Genomic DNA, 21,609 nt, shown 5'->3' on the forward strand with positions numbered 1-21,609 from the left:
CAGGGTGACAATATACAGCCTTGACGAACTCCTTTTCCTATTTGGAACCAGTCTGTTGTTCCATGTCCAGTTCTAACTGTTGCTTCCTGACCTGATACAAATTTCTCAAGAGGCAGATCAGGTGTTCTGGTATTCCCATCTCTTTCAGAATTGTCCACAGTTTATTGTTATCCACACAGTCAAAGGCTTTGGCATAGTCAATAAAGCAGAAATAGATGTTTTTCTGGAACTCTTGCTTTTTCGACGATCCAGCGGATGTTGGCAATTTGATCTCTGGTTCCTCTGCCTTTTCTAAAACCAGCTTGAACATCAGGAAGTTCACGGTTCACATATTGCTGAAATTTCACTAGGAAGAATCCTCCTAAAAAGAGCAACTCACTAACATCAGCCCTCCACCCTGGGAAAACAAGGAAATGGACTGAAAATGGGGTTAGTGTCACTTATCTCTGACCTTTCAGCCCTACAAACAGCCAGAGAAAGAGATGCTTTACTCTTCCAGGACCATCCACAAAGGGAAGAGACAGATGCCTTTGCTTCCAGTCCTACTGCATTCCCCATCAAGTATGTGTCTCCAGTTAAAATTCATTTATTTTGGAGACATCTATGGAACATCCATGATGAACCCACCATCTAGCCAAGTGCTAGAGAGAGATGGTTAAAACTCAACCCCTGCCTTTAAGGAATCAGAAAACTAGACCTAACTATAAAACAAGAATAAAGAGGCCTCCCTGACCATCTCACAAAACACAGCACCCACTCTTCTGGATCCTTGTTCTCTTTTCCTGTTTGTTTGTTTTTTTTTTCCACTTAATACATTTCACCACCTGATAAGTGTGCTGGGAGCTTAGAAGAAGCAATTAATTGTGCCCAAGGGTGTGGGTCTGGGAAGGAAATTATGTATATTAAGCCTCAGAAATCATGGGAAAGTGAGGAACAGGACAGGGAGACCATTCTTTAACGCCAACTTCCCCCTCCCCACCGGTGTCTCCCTCAGCTCCAACTCATACTAGCAAGATGCCCCACCAACTGTCTCTCATGAGCCCCTTTCTGCCAAAGGTTTTGAACCTAGTTCCAAGGGGCTCTATCCAGCATTCTGGAAGCTGGCTCTTTTTCCTGTCCTGGTGGGCCAGGAAGGTCTGAAATAGTACATAGTCAAACTTGGCCTGCCCTTTCCCCCAACACAGCTGCCATGATTCACTTCCTGTTCCCAACAGTCATTTAAAGTAGAGGATCTGCAAATTTTTTCTTTCAAGTTTGATGGTATCCATATAAGTATATGACTTAGCTTGACAACAAGTATTTTAGGCTTTGTAAGCCCTAAGGTCTCTGTCCAACTACTCAACTGCCATCACAGTGTGAAGCAGCCATACACAGTACATAAGCAAATGATGAATCTGTGTTTCAACTAAACTTTATCTACAAAAACAGGCAGTGGGCCTGTGGACCAGTTTGCAAGTCCCTGATCTAAAGGAAAATGGGAGAACTATTTTAAAGCAGCTTCCTCCTGACAATTCCTAGTTGCCCGTCTTAAAACCTTCGGCTATCCACATCTCGCCATCACTTCTTGAGTGTTTCTATTTAATTACTGAACTTAATTATTTTTCCCAGAATCATAAATTCATTTTAGACAGGCATTTTTGGATTTTAGATTTAGATATGCATATTTTAGACATGCAAACCTTGGGGTTGGTAGCCCAACTAGCATATAGACATTTTCCGGGTTGGATAGTATTTAGAGATCATCTGATCCAACCTCCCACTCAATGAAGAAATTATCTAGCGAGTAGTCATTCAGCTCCTATTCAAACAATTCTAATGACAGGAAGGATACTCATTTCCTCCCAAGGCAACTCATTTCATCTTCAGACAGCTCTATGGCAAGATACTCTACCTGTTTCTTCTCAGTACATTTTACCACTTAATTCTTTGTGTATTTGCTTACTGTCTCTTTACTAGACCGTATGATCTACGAGGTCAGGAACATGGTTTGGGGTTTTTTGGGGGGTGGACCTCTTTTTTACTGCTGTCTTTGTAGCAGTTTGAACAGCGGTACAAAAAAGGTATAAAGCAATCATTTACAGAGAGGAAGGGAGGGAGGGCAGGCGAGTAAAACAATGATGCACTTGGGGACTTTGAGTGACTCGGCAGTACTGCCATGCCAGGCGCAGGGGAGCAGCAGGGCAGGTGAACTGGCATCGCTGGCGCAGCACAGAAGCCCCTGCAATCTCACAGCAAGCGCAGAGGCTAGAGTGGTAATGTTTGAGGAGCACATGTAGAATTCTCCCCTTTCCCTCTGCCTCTTTCTTCCAAGCCTCCCCTGCCCCATTCTGATAGTTGGTAATCTCTCACTGCAGTTTTCTGAAGTCTGTTCAGACAGCCCCTCCTCCAACAAAAGTACACAGCCCTCAAACCTGTAGATAGAAAATTCCCCTCTTATGCACAAGTGATATGTTTCAAGACCCCTGGTGGACGCCTGAAACCACACCCAGCACCAAACCCTATATGTACTATGTCTTTGCTATACACTTGACCCTGGAACAACACGGGTTAGGGGCAACGACCTTCTAAGCACTCAAAAATCTGTGTGTAACTTACAGTTGGCCCTCCATATATTCAGCTCCTCTGCATCCTGGGTTCTGGGTCTATGGATTCAACCAACTGCAGCCCATGCTGTACTGCAGTATTTACTATAGAAAAGCATCCACATAAAAATGGACCCATACAGCTCAAGCCTGCACTGTTCAAGAGTCAACTGGATAAAGGCTGGGTCAAGGATTCATTCACATTACTCAGAACAGCAGGCAACTCAAAGTTATAAATTCTTTATTTCTGTGCAGTGTCCAACTCTTTGTGACCCTTTGGACTATAGCCCACCAGGCACTCTGTCCATGGAATTTTTCAGGCAAGAATACCAGAATGGGTTGCCATTACCTCCTTCAGAGGATCTTCCTGACCCAGGGATCAACCCTGCTTCTCTGGCGTCTCCTGCACTGCAGGCAGATTCTTTACCTGCTGAGCCATCAGGAAAGCCTCCGTTTATTTCTGGAGTTTTCCATTTAATATTTCTGGTTGACCTGATCCATCTTACAGTTACATTATTTACCTTTTTTTTTTAAAATTTCAACCTGAAAGTCAGTTTCGATCAATAGTTTCAACTGTCTAAATATTTTCTACACCTTCCAATTTATAAGCATTCACTGTTTATCTAACAAGTACATCTTTTCTGTATCTTCATCCAAATTGATTTTCAAATTGTTAAATAAAATATAACCAAGAAAAGCCCTCCAGAACACCATTAAAAACAACCCCTCTAAATAAACATCAATCTATTAACCAGTACTTGCACATCACCTACATGCAAGCTGGCCCCAAATTCTGTCTTGGGGTCACATGAGAAAATGTTAAATACCTAATTTCAGCACTTTAGACACATTACGTTTTTAGCACATTTCTGAACCCCCAGTCCAGCCTAGGAGCCTTTTCAAAAAATGAACTGCCCTGATATACATCAAAGTGCTGGATATATGGTTAATTATCCCTGGATGGTGTGATTTCCCACCCCCCTAATACTTCAATAAAAAACTTGTGCTGATTTTACAATTTACACAAAATCATGGCAAAACCTAAAGGAAAAAAAAAATTATCAGTTCGTATGAGTTAGTGACTTGCAGGGTCCTCTCTCTGCTCTTATCCTTTGCTTAATCTGTTTTAGAATTCTAGCAGGGATCACTGTCAAGTTTCTAATGATACTCTCAAGCCCATGTGACCTAAGGGTTAACTCCAGATAAATCAAACATATCTACAGCGACAGTCAGAACTTGACTCTGCCTTCAAACGACATCCAGAATCCATTCCTTTCTGGCCACGCAGCACTGCCACCCTCATCCCTGTCCTGACAACTGACAGAGGCAGAAGCTTCCTACCTGTCTCCTTGCTTCCGCCATTGCCCATTTCCCCCCATCCTCCACAGTCTATTCCCCAGCGGGAAACAGAGTAAGCCTTTTAAAACCTAAGTCAGGACTTCCATGGTTGTCCAGTGGCTAAGATTCCGTGCTCCCAATGCAGAGGGCCCAGGTTTGATGCAGGAACTAGAGCTCACATGCCGCCACTGAAGATCCTACATTCACAATCAAAAAAGACCCTGAGTGCTACAACTAAGACCTGGCACAGCCAAATAGATAAGCATTTATTAAAAAGAAAAACAAAAAACAAGTCTAGTCATGTCTCTCTTCTGCTGTCCACTCCTCAGTGGCTCCTATCTCAGAATAAAATGCCCTGAGTGCAAAGGCCCTTCCCCAGCTCTCGGGCCCGGGGTGGGCTGCAGCCAGCTCTGCTCTGTCCGGTCCCTACACGCTCTCCCATACTCCTCTCCAGCCCCGCTGGTCCTGCGACAGGCACACTCACGCTTGTGTCTCAGGGCTTCTCCATCTGCTCTTCCCTCCGCCTGGAATGCTCTTCTCCCATGTAATTCCTTGGGTGTGTTTCTCACTTCTTTCAGATCTTGGCTTAAAGTATCACCTCATCAGAGACCTTTCCAGATGACCTGACAGAAAGTAACAGTCTCTCCGCTCCTCATCAGTTCCAACTGCCACCTTAGCCCGCTCTTGTTCTTCTGCGCACCTATCACATGTAGGTGTTACTTATTTACTGTATCTAACTATTCACTTTTTTAATGTTTTGACCCGTTAGAGTATATTCCCTGAGAACAAGAATTTTTTTCTGTTTTGTTCAATGCTGAATACTTAGCTCTAGGCATGCGGTAAGTGGTACCCTCAGGACATAAGCGCAGTATATGGCAAAGTATGTATGAGAGGTACATGTAATAAATTTTATTGATGAAAATGATTACTCCCCCCTCCCAAATTCACCAAGTATATTAAAAAAAAAAAAAGGGTGCTCCAATAAAGAGAGACTAAAGCACCCTCAGAAAGATCAATGAACAAATGAGTACTGACTGCCACTCCACCCAACCAAAAATGAATTTCATTACCTACCCAGTTCCCTGAGGTAGGAAAAACGCTCCAGGGGAAGGAACAGAACAAGAATCCTGAACCAATTAACAGATCAAGAATTTGTCTTCAAGTTTCCCACTCTCTCAAGAAGAGCCTGTCCTGTCCATAACTGTGCCTGCTTCCAGGAGCTCCCGTGAGACTGAGAAGTCTCACGAAAGATTCCTTTCCTATGTCCAGCCACTCCTATGCGTAGAACCCATTTCCCAGACTCACCCTCTGGTTGCCCCATTGCCCCACCTTCCAGAGAACCCTACTCTAATGAGTCCACAGCTACCATAGGGACCAAGACCATGAGGTCCTCTGGCCACTCTGCTCAAGCGTCTTCTGTTTCGTCAGTACCCTCCACTTCCTTATTCAACACCACTAATAAAACACTGGCACACAGAATCCAGAAAGGGCTAGGAAGGAACTAGCTGGCAGTCACTCCCTCAACCAAAAAGTGACGTGCTCAGAAGAGAAACTTAGTGAAATGAAAATAACCAGGTTTAAAATCTAGTTCTGCCATCGGCCACTTGTATGAACTTAGAGAAGTTACTTAAACCTCTCAAAGCTCATTTGTTTGTGGTGACAATAACAACACTTACCTCACACTTTGGTGTAAATATTAAGGGATATAATGTCTCTCATATAGTAAGTGTTCAGTAAATGGTAGACTGGCTGGTAGACTGAGTGAGAAAACATGTGAGGTGCTTAGCACAGTACCTGGTTCAGAAGGGATCATCAATAAATACCTCCCTCTCTCGCAATGGTGGAAAAACTGTAGAGACTACAGAAACTACTCCCTCGCCCCGCGTGGCTGCGCACACTGTGTCACACTTACCATCCTCGCCCCAGTGTGGCTGAGCACACTGTGGCACACTTACCATTTAGGGGACTGAAGTTTCCTGTCAATGCTTCTCCCTGCTCCCGATGCTTGCTGTCGTGGACACGGTCACGCACTATACTGCAATGGCAGCTGCCTCTTGACCTGGAGAGAATATAAATAGAAGGCAGAGAGAGGTAAAATGTGAATTGCACAAGACTGGGCTGAGCCTGTCTCCCTCCTCAGGGAAGAGGGGGCATCTGGCTCTGGAAACTTCCCCTTTCCTATCGGATGGCATGGTCCCAAGACTACACTGTCATTCCTGAAATTAACAAACCTATACATTCCCCAATGGTCTAAACATTCATATGACAGCTTACATCCAGAAGGGATCTCAGAAATCTAGTTCAATGCCCTCATTTTAAGGAAGGAAACTAAACTTGGAAAGAGTGAGTCACATAACTGCTTAGGGCTGAAGCTGGGATTCCACTAAAAATCAGATGTTCTGGAATATGGGCAAGGAAAAAAACCCAAACATCTGTGGAGTATCCACCACACCCTGGACAATATGTTTTACGTTTTACACCAGACAATACCACAATAATGTTACTCCCTTATAGACAAAGAATCTAAATTTCAACAAGACAAGTGACTTGTCCAACATCTTAGTTGTGAGTGACAGAGACTTTAAATCCAAGACTGTCCAATTACAAAAGTCATGTCACCATGCTGACTCTCATTGGAGTACCTTCTAGACTTGGTTCTCAAAACAGCCCTGAACCAGCCAATATCAATCAGAACAAAAAGAGAGCCTCTTGAACTTTCCTGGTGGCCCAGTGGTTAAGAATCGGCCTGCCAATGCGGGGGACATGGGCTTGATCCTACGTGCCTCGGGGCCAGTAAGCCCATGCGCAGCAACTATTGAGCCCGCCCACTGAGCTACTGAAGCCCATGTGTCCTAGGGCCCACGCTCCACAAAGAGAAGCCACTGCAAGGAGAAGGCTGGGCACCAAAACTAGCGAGCTGCCCCTACTCACAACTAGAGAAAGTTCGTGCAGCAGCCAAGACCCAGAGCAGCCAAATAGAAAATAAAACAAAATTTAAAAAATAGAGCCTCTCTGCCTGCAAACTTTACCCCCAGTTTTGTAACAAACCTTCTACAAGAGAGTTGAAAAGCCTCCTAACCCACTGAATCTTACCCCAACTCTGGAGAAGAGTAAATGAAGGTGGAAGATCTGGGTTAAACATCTGTCTATCCCGGTCTTAAGAAAGAATGGAAAGATGGCTTCTAAGCTAGTGGCAAGCTTAGAGGTTTTCGTATGTGGTCCTGCACCCATGGCACCTCCTTTCATCACAGCTGCCCACCCCTCCCTTGCATACCCCCACAGACCACCCTGTGACCTCCCTGCAAGGTTGCTGCTGCTGCTGCTGCGTCGCTTTAGTTGTGTCCAACTCTGTGCGACCCCTTAGACGGCAGCCCACCAGGCTTCCCGTCCCTGGGATTCTCCAGGCAAGAACACTGGAGTGGGTTGCCATTTCCTTCTCCAATGCATGAAAGTGAAAAGAAAAGTGAAGTCGCTCAGTCGTGCCCGACTCTAGCGACCCCGTGGATTGCAGCCTACCAGGCTCCTCCGTCCATGGGATTTTCTAGGCAAAAGTACTGGAGTGGGGTGCCATTGCCTTCTTCTGTTGCTAGGTCCCCTTTAATCCAATTTCCATACCTCTATTACCAACCCCATAACACATTCAAATATACAGAATCTGCCTGTACCTCCATCCTCCTGGGGAGAAAGGCTAGAATAAAGATGGAGAAGTAATAAAATGATAGCTTTTCCCAAATGGCCTTTAAAAAGATGAAGGCTTGAAGTCTCAAGCCAATAAGACCTAAGAGAGAATTATTGATAAGCAATGAACACAGCTAGAAAAGAAGAAGAAAAAGGACCTGTATTAAGGGCAGCACCTGAAGGATGGCTTGGGTGGGCGGGCTTCAAAAAAAGAATCAATCTAAGCAGATTAAGTGTGGTTGCTATTCAAACAGCAGGACTGGCCCACAGACCTTCTGTCCTGCCCCCTCCACCCTTTTTACACACATACACATCCCTTCCTTTGTATAGCCTAGAACCTTTCCTACATAAACATTTTAAACTCCAAGAAATGGCCACATAAATCTGGTCTGTCACCACCATGGTCTCTGCAGCCCTAACAGTGGCAGCAGCGCCTCTACTGAAGCCGCTGCCCCCACCTCCAGCCAAACCTGCTGGCGTATTAATAAAGCCTAGGAGCCCGTCTCTTCAAAACAGGATGGAATACCCTGCCAAAAAGCAAGCAAACAGGAACTCCAGATGATCCTCATTTGTTTTCCATTGACACAGACTCTCTCCTTATTTCTAAGGGCAAATGATTTCTTTCCTTTGCTCCTGAATGTCACTTACTTCTTCCATCCTCGGTGTACTGGTCCTCTGTCCCCAGAAACAAAGGATAACTGTAAACATCCTCCAACTCTTCAGCGCTGCCTCTTCAGAGCCTTTCCGCCCTGACAGATCTTGCCAGGCCACTTCCCCAAGGCATTTCTTCTGGTGCTTTGTGCTGTTACTGTTGGTGCTAATGGTGGTGGTTCTGCGTGTATGTGCTATCTGTCTAGGAAAAGAGATAAAAGGACCCTTATAGATCAGGGAGTCCAACTGCCTCATCTCCCAGAGAAGAAAAGGAGTCAGCAAAGGAGAAGAAACTGGCCCAAGGCAGCAAAGCTGGCTGAAGTGAACACATTGAGTCCACCTGAGATAACTAACAAGCCACAGAAAGGAAACCATCAGTCCATCCTCACTTGATTGCTGAACGTAAAGTTCTCTTACTCTTTGGGCTCAGACCTAGGTTGCAGTGACATGACTAAAGGCATCAAGGTCAGAATTGTGGGTAAACACAGGATGCATTATAGTATTAATAACTCCGTCAGGAGAATGGTGAAGTTGCAACCAGCCAGCACACCAAGCACACTGCTCCTTCTGCGGCAAAACCAGGGTGAAGAGACGGCCTGTGGGCCACTCGCCCTGTGCTTCTGCATGAAGATGTAGCTGGTGCTGTAATGTGCGGACCTACAGCACTATTTCCGCTGTCACAGTACAGCCAGCATCAGAAGCCTGAAGGGACTGAAGGGCCAGGAGAAGCACCACCACCTGAAATGCTGCTGACCTATAATACATGAGTCATTTCACGCAACAACAAAACTCTCTTAAATGTGTATCACCTCTGTCCCAAAACACTTTAATAAGGACTGGCAGGGCATGAATTCCCCACTTTTGGAGCTTTGACTTGAGGGCTGTCCAGCTGAAGTTCCAATTAAAAATCAAACCCAAGGCTTTCTGTTCATGGGAACCGGAGGACAGGGAGACCAGGGCAGCCACAGACACCAAGAAGAAGACAGCCAGACATGGAGAGCCCAGGTTCTGCTTGATGCTCTGCCCGGACTCCAGCTGACCCTGAACCACAGCTGCACAGGGCAGAATCCAAGGACGTCCGCTAAGGACAAAAGGACCGGACTGAGCCGTGCACAGCCACCCGCCGCACGTGAGACGGAACGTGCAACTGAAGTCTGCCCAAGGCGCCTGTGCTGAAACAAACACAGCAATGGGACAGTCTCTATAACATAGCATTCACACACATCCATGCCAAGGACACAAGCCCGAATTACACGAAGAACTGAAAGAAGTAAACCATCTGCAAGAGTTAGGAAACAACAACAAATCCACAGAGGCAACACTAAGATGACCCAGATGCTGGGATTATCAAACAAGGACATTAAAGCAGCTATTGTAACAGCTATTAAAAGCAGAGAAATTGGTGGTGGCGGGGGAGGGGTGGGGGGGGGGGACAGGGAGGGGGGAAGGAAATTTTAGAATAGAAATGCAGGATCTGAAATTTTAAAGTTCTCTGAATGAGTGGGCTTAAGAAGAGAATGGAGATTACACAGAAAAGACTCGATGAAACTTGTAGATCAACAGAAATTATTCAAACTGAAATAAATGGGTCATCCACAATCTCTAGAAAATTCACTCTCAGGCCTTTCACCTAAGTGTATGCGGTGATTACTTTCTGTTATCAGAAAAACAGGTTATCAGAGAGAACCAGAATGACTAAGGATCACAGAGAAACCATTACCTGCAATTCTTTTGGACCAGGTTACCCCCGTCAACTAATTAACCTCCTGTGGCCTTTCAAACATAAGCAAAAAAGAAAGTATAAAGGTGGAAAATGAGAAGGCAGGAGAAAAAAATGTAAACCTGAGACAACCATACTGTTCAAAGTCCTAAGATTCAAATCTAATGCTCCACTGTCTGTACTGAGAAGCCAGGAGATAGTCATGTTTTCCCCTATAACTGCTGAGGTGGCATTCTCAGGATTATTAGTGAAAAAAGTCAGGAGGGATTTTAACCTTTCTCTGCCCTGTGTGGTCTCTTCAACAAAAATCCAACCTAGGAAACAGGCTCCTAGCAGGATGGGGTGGGACCAATCAAACGGCGGTCGGTTGGGAGCTGAAGAGAGCAACTTGGCGACAGCCAGCCTCGTGCCAGAACCCCACTGAGGTCATCATGTTGCAGTTCAGCTGCAAGACTTGTCAGTTTCCGTAAGCCCTGCCCTCCTACCTGGGCCACCTACCCGCAGGCAACAGAGTCCAGTGCAAGTGCTCTGTTCTCAAGTGCTGTGATTAATTCTTAAACTGTGTTAATAACAGAGATTTCAACACTTATCTCTGATGGAGGATAATGTCTGCTCGAATAATGTCTTTCCTTTTCTGCTCCTCCCAGGATAACTTATTACTCCTGAAACTCTTAAGATGAGAAGAAGATACTCTCTTATCCTCCATATGACAGATGAGCAAACAGACTGAGAGCCGTGTGACCCTTTTAGGAGACCTTTTAGGAAACAGAGACAGGACTGGTATCTAGTCATCCCACCTCTGAGCTACAGGGCTTTTCTTCACTTCACTAAAGAAGCTTTGCCCAACAAAGGGTCAAAAATACAGGCTGGAATTGAAAAGAAAGGGCTTAGGCTCTTAAGAACTTATTACTAACAAACAACTGGTAAGACTAGCTTGCGATTAGCATTTCTGTTTAAATGCAGGCCCTCGAGGATGCCACCTGGCTCTTCTGCTTCCTTTCCTAACTAGTAGGTTATAATTGAGACTAGGCCTCCTTGCAATTAGCCCATGTTTGTGGGGTTTAGCAACCGAACCACATGCCTGAAATTGTTGGTTAGTCACCTGCTTTAACAAAGTTGGCTGCTTCAGAAGAACATGCTGGCTGCCTTTAACCTCTAGAAGTCTATCATTAGGGTATCAAGGAGCCATAAGGACTGTAACAAGTAATGGCAAATGGGCTTCCCTGGTGGCTCAGTGGTAAAGAACCTGCCTGCCAATGCAGGAGATGCAGGTTTGATCCTTGGGTCGGGAAGATCCCCTGGAGAAGGAAATGGCAACCCACACCAGTATTTTTGCCTGAGAAACCCCATGGACTGAAGGAGCCTGACGGACTACAGTCCATGGGGTCACAAAGAGTTGGACGTGACTGAGCAACTAAACAACATCAACGGTGAATGTAGTTAAACAGCAAGTCACAGAAACCAACCTAAGAAGCAAGGAACCCAATGCTTCTGTCACCTAATTTAATCCTCACAGGAACCCTATCAGGAAAATACCATCATGCTTATTTTATAAATGAGACAAAATTAAAGGTTCGAAGTCATGGAGCTAATAAGTGGTAACTGATAAGTGGAGTCTCACCTAGCTATTTCTGTCCCAAAATACGCTTTCTCCTCTCCTTTATAACTCTCTAAGCAATCAGCTCTCGGATCTCACCCAAAGAAAAGTCAGTCCTGATCCACAGTCCAAATGTCACAAACCTTCATGAGGTTGATGGGTACTTTGTTCATTCATTCATTCATTCATTCAAATATTGACTGATAATGCATTAGGCTCTAGGGCAAGCACTGGGAATAAAACAGTGAGTAGAAACAGATTGTCTTCAAGGCATTTACTGTTTAATACGATACTTTTCTAAGTTCTGACTGGACTTTGCAACCCATGGACTGTAGCTCACCAGGCTCCTCTGTCCATGGGATTCTTCAGACAAGAACACTGGAATGGGTTTCCATGCCCTCCTCCAGAAGATCTTCCCAACCCAGGGATCAAACTCGCGTCTCTTATGACTCCTGTCATGACAGGCAGATTCTTTACCGCTAGCGCCACCTGGGAAGCCCAGAAAGTTCTTCCTTCCCACACTGGGAGTCAAACCCTGGTCACCTAGGTAAAAACCAAGAATCCTAACTGCTAGACCATGTGGGAGGGACTAAAGAATCATATAAAATACAAAATACATGAAATACCATTAATAGAAAGTGACCCGCTGGCCTAGGTCTACAAAAGCTCCAACCAGGGTGAGAACGTTCCAAGTAGAAGAGGGAGCACAGTGAGCTAGCGGAACTAAAGTAAATCTATGTAACCAAAGAAGGGAGAAACATTAACTACAAGAGACGCAATGAGGTGGAGACATTTGGAGAGAGTCCTACCATGTAGCCCCTGGAGCCCAAATTATGGGTTTGCATCTTTATCCAAACAGCTTAAGTCATCTAAGTGTTAAAAAGAGATAACTTTTGAAATGTGTACACATTTCAAGAAGATCACTTTGACTTCAGTATGAACAACAGATGGAAGGAGGTAAAGATGGTGCCAAGAGATCAGAAAGGAGGAGGGTCCTGTGGTCCAGAAGCAGCAGTAACAGGGCACATCACGGATGCCCCAGCGCACCCGATGCTCCAGGCCCTGCTTGCGGCCATTTATATGAACGAACTTAATCCTCACAGCAACTCTGTGAAACAGACAATTATCAGTACTAAACAGATACGACTTGATATAAGGTTAAGTAACGTAACGGAATTACACCCCTCCCCGTTGTGCCCTCACTTCCCTCACGGTTGGTCCTATGCATTCCTTCTTCATATTCAACCAGTAAAACTTCAGCCCTTGTTAAACCAAACTAACAACCTCTCCAGGCCAACACCAAAGCATCTAAATTATAACCTAACTTGTATCTCTAGAGAAAATATAACCATATTGACTGATAAGATTTTAAACTGATCACCACAAATTTCCAACAATTTTCTCTCAAAGCTGCCAGCAATCCTGCTACATTTCCCTTAGTAGGTTCACTTTTCTACTCCCCAAGATGATTCACATCTTTTTTCCCTCCCAATAAACCTCCAGCCCCCAGCAGCTAATAACCCTGTCACCAAGAGGAAACATTCAGTAGTATCCAGTTCACTATGTTCTTTATCTGATATGCATGTATCCTTGCTGAAATGGAACTTTTGTTAAATACAGGCTGATATCAAGGTGGCTCCCCAGTCAAATCTGAAACAGTATCAAAACCAAGAAGCAACAGTCAGACCATGATTTTCCTAACTTCAGATCTAACCACACACCAGCATTCTGCTTCTCCTACTGTGATAATGAAGTCTCCACTGGTATATAAAGTACAACCTTTCATACCTACTATGGCTCTAGTTTCCTCTTAGCTTCATATACAGTTATCCCCACTCCCTCTTACATCGTTTTCTCTCTTTAAAGATTCACGTCCACCAGCATACAAACAAGCTCAAGAAATTAGCTACTTGAAGTCGGATCCACAAACTTGGCACTGGCTCATGAACTGTTAGCAGGATGATGTCACTGTTCAGTCATTCAGTCACGCCCACCTCTTTGCAACCCCATGACTGCAGCACACCAAGCGTCACCATCTCCCAGAACTTGCTCAAACCCATGTCCACTGAGTTGGTGATGCCATCCAACCATCCTGTCCTCTATCGTCCCCTTCTCCTTCTGCCTTCAATCTTTCCCAGCATCAGGGTCTTTTCCAATGAGTCAGCTCTTTGCATCAGGTGGCCAAAGTACTGGAGCTTCAGCTTCAACATCAGTCCCTCTAATATTTATTCAGGATTGATTTCCTTTAGGACTGACAACTTTGATCTTGCAGTCCAAGGGAGTCTCCAACACCACAGTTGAAAAGCACTGATTCTCTGGCACTCAGCCTTTGTTATGGTCCAACTCTCACATCCATACATGACTACTGGAATAACCATTTGACTATTTCTGTACCAGTATAGGTACAGCAATTGAGAGGAAGTATGTAGACATTCGTGCGGCAATGTGACACTGCTGTGACATCCAAGCACATGATCAGTGGACTTCTCCAATGGTAGGCCAGTAAGGGTACTGGTGAACTCAAATAGCGAGTCATGTGTCAAATGAGCTATGTACAGATCATACACAGTACTACCACATATGGGCTTCCCTGGAGGCTCAGATGGTAGAGTCCGCCTGCAATGCAGGAGACCTGCGTTTGATCCCTGGGTTGGGAAGATCCCCTGAAGAAGGACATAGCAACCTACTCCCAGTATTCTTCCCTGGAGAATCCCACGGACAGAGGAGCCTGGCAGTCCACGGGGTCGCAAAGAGTCCGACACAACCAAGCGACTAGCACTTTTACTTTCACACTTCCAAGTCCGAGACCACATTTGAGAAGCAAGATTCTAGAATTTCTGATCTTAAAAAACAAGACCAAAAAAAAAAAGAATAAACTCTCTCTCGAGCTCACTTCCTCCGCCACTCCAGCTCCAATGTCTCTTCTCTTGAAAGGTTGTCTACATTCTCTGTTCCTCCTCTTTCCTCCTCTCAGTTCACTCCAGTCTTCTATCCTCAGCACACCAGACTGTTCATAAGGGTCAAAGGCCTCAATGTTGCCGAATTCTAGACCATCTCTTTGACCTCTAAACAGCATTAACACAAATAACCACTCTTTCTCCATCAAAACACTTTCTTCCTTAATTCCAGGATATCATACTTTTCCTGAGCTTCTTCCTACTCCACTGGCTCACTGTTAATTCATTTTTGTTGGCTCCTCCTCTACTCAACAAGGGTCAATCCTGGGCCTCTTTATCTGTAACCTCATTTCTTTGGGTAACCTCATTCAGTCCCAGCACTTTTGAAGCCCAATGGCTGCAAAAGCTTTCCTCAGCAGTGACCGACCCCCGCCCCAAACTCCAGTAGCATATCCAACAAGTTACCTGACATCTCTACCCAGACATCTAATCAACATCAAATCCACAGTCTCATGTATTTTTTAAATTTAATGAAAACTTTTATATGTGGAATTAGCCAGCTCAGTTTAGATGATCCCAATTTTGCTGGCAATAGCCAAAGCACCATAGTCAGAAGCCAATCAAACAAATGGCTTCTCTCCATCAGGCCTGATCAGGGTGTTGACCTTAGCCACATCAGTGTTCTAGAGCTTCTCACAGCCTGTTGAGTTTGGCACTTGTTGGTCCCGACATCCACAGTGAACACCAGTGTGTTGCTGTCTTCTGTCTTCTTCATGGCTCATTTGGGGGCCGGGGGGGTGGGGGTGGGGATTTGATGGTGGCATAGTGAGTGGTCAAGTCTGTTCCTCCAAGGGGCAGCTCTTCCAAGAATATCTGGGCTGCCTCCTTAGCTGCAGTGTTTTGGGCCACTGGAAGGCGGGCAACGTCTGGATCTTCTATTTTTGTGGTTGTAGATGCCTTTTAACACTGCTTTCTTGGCCTTAACAGCCTTTGCTTTGGCTTTGGAAGGGGCAGGGGCTCCCTTCTTCACCTTCGGTGCCATTTTTGTGAAAAGCTTCTTATACTCTTGTTGGTCTTCACTGTCCACTCTTCCCTCCCCAGCGCCATTCCTCTTTCCCCATCTCAGTTCACAGCCACACCATCCACCCAACTGTCCAGGCCAAACACCTGGAATCATCCTGGATTCTTCTTTCCCTCACGTGCCACATGCAAATCCACCACCAAGTCCCATCAACTCTGAGATTTTCTGGAGTCTGTCCCTCTGCCCTCTATACTCCAAATAAGCACTCTGGTCCAAACACCTAGACTCTGACCCTACCAACTGCAATAGCCTTTCCTTAAGTCTCCCTGCTACCGGCTGTCCCCATTCACCAAATAATAGTGAATTAAATTTCTAAAAATTTAATCAGATCAAGACTCTAATCTCTAATGGCTTTCCCTTTCACTTAGTATAATCCAAAGTCCTCATCATGGCCTACAAGACCCTACATGATCTGGCCCCTTCCTCTCAGACCTCATCTCCCACCAGGTTCCCCCTCACTTCCTGTTCCTTGCACACACATTGTTCATTCTTGTCTTAGGGCCTCTGCACTGTTCCCTTCCCTTTGTAAGCTGGCTCCTTTTAGTCACTGAAGAGTCAGCTTAAATTTCACCACCTCTGTGAAGACTTGACCAGCCGATTTAAAGTAGCTCTCACCCTCTAACCTATCACCCTAGTTATGCTCACCTTAACACTCAACCCTGTCTGACACTTTGTCTATTTGTTTATTGCTTGTCTCTTCCTCCCCACCCCTACCACCGCCTTCTGTTTGCCCTTCACAGTATCCCCAAGGTCTAGAACAGAGACTGACTGACAATAAATAGATGAGTCTTCAGCACAGGGAAGTGATCTAGGCTGGAGACATGCGTTTATGAGTCATGTGTGAGAGGTGTGGCGACTAAAGTCAATGGGGCAGATGATATCGCCCAGGGAGAGTGTCCACTACAAGGAGAGAGGAGGGCCTGGGAGAGCAGAGCATTTAATAGCTGAGGAATGGAGGATGAGCCTGCAAAAACAACAAGGAAGACAGTATGTCACTGGAGCCAAGAGAAGAGAGGGTTTGTTTCCGGAAAAACCAGGTGGTCAACAGTGTCATCTTCACTGAGAAAATTAAAGACGGAAAGTGTTGAATTCAGCTTCATGGAGAACATCAGTGACCTTAGTAAGAGGTGTTGCACTGAAATGATAAGCACAGAAGCCAGACTGGAGCTGAGTGAGTAGAGACAGGCCGTGAGTATAGACAACTTTTTTTGAAAAGTTCGGCTATTTGAAAGCAAAGATGATGGATTACAGAGAATGTGGGGCTGAGGAAGAAGAGTTGTTCTGTTTCTGTTTGAAGAGTTGCTTTGTTTCTTGTGTTACTCATCCAAGCAGCACCGCCGCATGCACACGCTGCCAGTCACCCAGAAGTCTGACGCCCTCACGGCCAATCAGGACGCCGCCTAAATGACCTCGGGACCGGCTCCTAAACGCCCAGTCCCCATGAGTTTCCGTTTACGTGTGCACCGCATCTGCGCTTCTATACTCTTTCACTAAGTGCCGTCAGGAACAGAGTACTGGGCTTTCTTACGAAAGGCCTGCGTTTAAAAGGTTTTCTGCTGCCATTTTAACTTCAAGGCACAACTGGGGGTCATTATTTCTACCCCAACAAGAAGTCTGTTTCCATTCTACAGCCCCGAGAGCACTTACCTTTGTCTTTCTTCCACACTCCCTCTCCACCCTGCCTGCTCCCCAGGCAACACACTATAATGGGAAGAGCACACTTAGTCTTAGGAGCTGGGAATCTGGGTTCCCACTATAATTCAGTCTCCTATCAGGTCAGAGGCTAAATCTCACGATCTCAGTTGTTTTCAGGTGGATACAGAAATGATAATATCCAAACTTCATGAAAGGGAAAGCCATTAGAGATTAGAGTCTTGATCTGATTAAATTTTTAGAAATTTAATTCACTATTATTTGGTGAATGGGGACAGCCGGTAGCAGGGAGACTTAAGGAAAGGCTATTGCAGTTGGTAGGGTCAGAGTCTAGGTGTTTGGACCAGAGTGCTTATTTGGAGTATAGAGGGCAGAGGGACAGACTCCAGAAAATCTCATGTGTTTGTTGTAAGGGTTATATAAGTGCCTAAGCACACAGGCCTAGCATCAAATACATGCTGCTAAGTCACTTTAGTCGTATCCGACTCTGTGTGACCCCATCGATGGCAGCCCATGAGGCCCCCCACCGTCCCTGGGATTCTCCAGGCAAGAACAGTGGAGTGGGTTGCCATTTCCTTCTCCAATGCATGAAAGTGAAGATGCTCAGTTGTATCCGACTCTTAGCAACCCCATGGACTGCAGCCTACCAAGCTCCTCCATCCACGGGATTTTCCAGGCAAGAGTACTGGAGTGGGGTACCTTCGCCTTCTCCGAAATACATGCTACAAATGTTAATTCAATTTTCTTCTCATTACCATTCTGATTAAACCTTACATCCCCTGCCCAAGTTCATTTAGTTTCTCTTTTCCTCTGTCTATGCGCACCAAGAAAAGGAGAAGCAGCTTGAGAAACTTACTTGCCCAGTTCCAACCTAAAGAGTTTTAAAGTAGTACTAAAAAAGGTGGGTGGGTGGGGCCAGAGGTGGAACCAAGCAGCATCTAAAAGGGCAGGGAGGACCCCTGAGTGAGAAGAAACGGGTCAGGCTCCCTGCCAGGGTCTCCCATGACCCCCTCCAAGCTCCTTCTTGCAGTTGAGGCTGTGTCTCTGTATCATGCTCTTTTAGTAAGTCATGCCTGCCAACAAGTCTCAAGCCAATGTCTTCAGTATTAAAAACAAACAAAACACTCATATACACACACTGGGATGTACAGAGGGTGATGGGATCCTAGGTCCTAGTATTTCTCCAATTTATTAGTTCTGGACTCTTGTAGAGAATTATTCTAATTTTCTTACTCAGAAAAACTTCACTCAAAGTTTCCTCATTTGTTAAGACAGAAACAACAATCTGCCATGCCTACAAGAGTGGCAGTATCACACGCAACAGTGCGTGTGACAGTGCTCTGCACACCTAACATGCGGTTACTGGTACACGATAGGTCCACAAAGCAGGTAGAGCTTACCTTTGGCCAGGTTAGGGGTAAGTTTGACTGACAAGGTCCCCAGTTCCGGTGTCCTCTGTTCTATGACCCAAGGCTACCTATCTCCAACCCAAGTCCCTCTGTCCCTGGCACCTGAAAAACCTATATTCTTTCTAATTCCACATGATTTCCTTATCTTAGCAAGGTTTCTTGAACTTCTCTGACTAAATTGCTCCATGTCCCCAAAAAGGTAAAGACATTAGACTTGATCTCAAAGGGCTTGGATATTCTAAGCCTCTCCATCCTATCTTTCAAAGCACTTCATCTCTCTACTTGAGCAATTTCCAGTCTGCTTTGCATTATAGCTTTATCTTATATCATCTCCTAAGGAGAGAGCAGAAGGATGTCTCACTGAGTTTAACATTCCCCATAGCACTTAACATAGAGCTTTGTACACAGAAAGAACTCAAAAAGTACTGGTTGAATTGACTCCATGCTGATTTCTCATTTTTTGCACTTACTGTCCATTCCACACAATAAGTATATACTATCTTATCCTTTCATATTCCTTTTGTAGCTCCCTAAGCCTGGTACAATGTGAAACACAGTCAGTATTTTCTTAAGAATTGGTGACTAGTTCATTTCTTAAGATTTTTTACCTTGATCAACCTCTGAGCCAATCAACCTATCCTACTTGTGATTTTTAACAACTGCCGATGGTTACTAACATAAATAAACACGACATTTATCAGACTATCATAGAAGGAAATTGCATAACAGAGTTATTACATGGATAGAAGTGGAATGCAGGGGTTAGAGGCACTTTTTCTCCCCAGTGGCATCAATAACATGGTCAAAAGGCAAAGTCAGCAGACCTAGACTCTAAGTTCATCTCTAGAAGGGAAGTGATCTTCCAAATTGGCTCCCAGTGATGTCTACCTCCTAGTATCCATGTTCTGTGGGGGCTCCTCCCCTTGAGTGTGGGCTGGACCTAATGACTTGCTTCTAATAAACAGAATATGGCAAGAGTTATGAGACGTCATTTCTGAGATTAGGTACAAAGGACTAAATTCTTTCTTGCTGCCTGTCTCGCTCTCCTTCTCACTCTTCACTCTCTTGCTACCTCTTGTCTGATGAAGCTAGTTGCTACCCTGGAGAGGCCCATGTGGAAAGTATAATGTCTGCCTGCAATGTACGAGACCCAGGTTTGATTCTTGGGTCAGGAAGATCACCTGGAGAAGGAAATGGCAATCCATTCCAGCATTCTTGCCTGGAGACTCCCTTGGACAGAGGAGCCTGGTGGGCTACAGTTCATAGGCTCACAAAGAGTCAGACACAACTGAAGCGACTCAGAATGCTCATAACCACCCACCAATCAACAAGGAACTGAGGTCCTCAGTCCCACACCCCAAATGAATTGAATCCTGCCAATGACCACTGAGAGAACTCTGAAGCTGGCACATGATGAGGTGACTGCAGCCCTGGAGGACACCCTGACTGCAGCCCTGGATGAGATCCTGAAGCAGGGGACCCAGCTAAGCCCTGCCCAGGCTCCTAACCCACAGAAGTTGTGATATAATAAATGCATATTGTTTTATGCTGTTAAATTGTGTTATGTGGCAACATATAGCAAAGACACTCTGGTATTAAAAAAAAAAACAGAACAAAAACAGGGTGGGTGGGTGGAAAGAAGCTATGGATTAAAAGATTCTTAAATGGCATATCAATCACAAAGTATGGACCACATTAAAACTGTAAAAAAAACAAAACAGAATCATTACATTGATGAAATAATTAGAAGTTGAATGACTAGATATCCGATGATATTAAAGAATTCTTATTAACTTTTTGACATGAAATTAAAAATGTGGGTTTGCTTGGTTGGTTTTTTTGTTTGTTTTTTGGATTGCACCGTGCAGTTTGGGTGGGGGGCGGGCGGGGGTGTGTGTCTCAGTGCCCAGACCAGGGACTGAAACCAGGCCCTTGCCAATGAGAGTATGGAATTCTAACCATTGGACCACCAGGGAATTCCCAGATTACTTTTTTTTTTTTAAGTTAACTTTTATTTAAAGATACACATCGAAATGCTTACAGATGAAATGATATGATGTCTGGAATTTGCTTCAAAATAATACAGGATGGGGTTTCAAAATAATACAGGATGGGGTCAAGTGGATGAGGGTATAAATTATAAAAATGAAACAAGATGGCCATAAGTTTATAACTCTTGCAGCTGTGTGGGTACATGGGAGTTTGTTATGAAGTTTCCTTTTGTTTAAGTTTGAAACTCTCTGTAACAAAAAGCCTAAGAAAGAGGCAGAGATGGGTAAAATCCAAAACCCAAGGGTCCTCCTAGTTCCAATAATCTTGGCCACAGCACCTCAAACCCTATGCTCTAACCTTCCCCAGGTTTCCTGAACTGGATTTAACATTTCAGTCCATGCCAGTGACCTACATTATCACTTTCCCACAAAAACTCCACTGAGCACCTACAGCTGAAGAGTTAGTTAAAATAATTTAAACAACGCAGCCCTGGTGGGTGGAGTCATGTGATGGCTAACTGCTAGAAGGTCCTTGAGACAACTGTTTGAACTGTGGTGCTGGAGAAGCCTCTTGGTCCCTTGGACTGCACGGAGATCAAACTAGTCAATCCTAAAGGAAATCAACCTTGAATATTCACTAGAAGGACTGATGCTGGAGCTGAAGCTCCAATAATTTGGCCACCTGATAGAAAGACCTGACTCACCAGAAAAAACCCTGATGCTACAAAAGACCGAGGGCTGGAGGAGAAGGGAGTAACAGAGGATGAGACGGTTGGATGATATCACTGACTCAATGGACATGAGTTTGAGCAAACTCCAGGAGATAGTGAAGGACAGGGAAGCCTGGTGTGCTGCAAGTCCATGGGGTTACAGAGAGTCAGACACAACTTGGTGACTGAACCAACCACCTGGCAAAAACTAGGAGGAACCACCCTAGGGCTTCCTCATGTAGGAAACCATTACCTGCTGTACTTTACTTTGTCCACCCTTAGGGCACATCAGTCTCTGGCCA

General features: G+C 44.9%; 1 protein-coding gene across 8 annotated transcripts in view; it reads right to left on the bottom strand.

Moving 5' to 3' along the window:
* LUZP1 (leucine zipper protein 1) overlaps positions 1-21,609 on the bottom strand; it is a 103,488-nt gene that overhangs the window by 24,687 nt on the left and 57,192 nt on the right. For 4 of the 8 annotated variants that reach the window (XM_086327760.1, XM_086327743.1, XM_086327767.1 and 1 more), the window contains exons 2-3: positions 8,247-8,451; positions 5,876-5,979 (exon numbers count right to left, since the gene is read on the bottom strand). The gene's annotated coding sequence lies outside the window, so the exon portion shown is untranslated. The remainder of the gene's footprint in view (positions 1-5,875; positions 5,980-8,246; positions 8,452-21,609) is intronic. The other 4 variants (XM_086327793.1, XM_086327784.1, XM_086327803.1 and 1 more) reach the window with 2 other exon arrangements.

Source organism: Bos grunniens, chromosome 2 (genome assembly GCF_055505025.1).
Source record: "Bos grunniens cultivar Pamir isolate PY7600 chromosome 2, Bosgru_T2T1.0, whole genome shotgun sequence".
Taxonomy (NCBI): Eukaryota; Metazoa; Chordata; class Mammalia; order Artiodactyla; family Bovidae; genus Bos; species Bos grunniens.